Source organism: Tupaia chinensis, unplaced genomic scaffold (genome assembly GCF_000334495.1).
Source record: "Tupaia chinensis unplaced genomic scaffold, TupChi_1.0 Scaffold000418_1, whole genome shotgun sequence".
Lineage (NCBI taxonomy): Eukaryota > Metazoa > Chordata > Mammalia > Scandentia > Tupaiidae > Tupaia > Tupaia belangeri.
Window position 1 is genome coordinate 423,225 of NW_006159923.1, and position 734 is coordinate 423,958.

Genomic DNA, 734 nt, shown 5'->3' on the forward strand with positions numbered 1-734 from the left:
CCCGGAGCCACAGGCGGCCGGCGTCGAGGAGGAGCTCGCCCATCTTGTTGATTTCTTTGTATCTTTTCACAACAAAACCGAAAACCCAAGCCCCCAGTACAGAAGTTAGCTCTCTCCCTACCCCTTAAACGTACCCGATGAGTTATTTTTTACAACTTTGGATCACAGAACGTTCAAGCATAACAAAAGCTTCAAAGAGTTGTACAGTGAACACTTTACCGTTAACTTTACCATTTGAACTTTTTCTCGCAAGTTTTTTGTTTTATTTAGGTTTTATCATATCTTTGCAGCATACAAAAGGAAAATATTTAAACTTTTTAGCAGAATTTCTCTATCCCTTTTCGTGCTACATCTCTGCTCACTTTTTTTTTTTAAACACATTTGCAAGTACAAGGATACCTGAAGTTAGTGGAAAAAGGAATACAAATTTATTTTGGTGCCCTCCCCAAATTAAATCCACGCATAATATGCATTCTTCATAAACTTTAAAAAAGAGAATTAATTTGAGACCAGCAGTTAGCGTAATGGCTATGTCGCTGGACTCCCACGTAGTCGCCCACGGTTCGCGTCCGGACCCGGTGGCTTAAATTCACACCGGACGCATGTGCATGCATGTCCAAAATCCCCAGAGGAGAATGGAGGAGAAGGGATTGCGGTGTAGCCATCCCCCCTGGGGAGTGATTTCTCGCTTTCTATCTCTCTGTCTCTCCCTCTCTCTCTGGCGAGCGCATGCG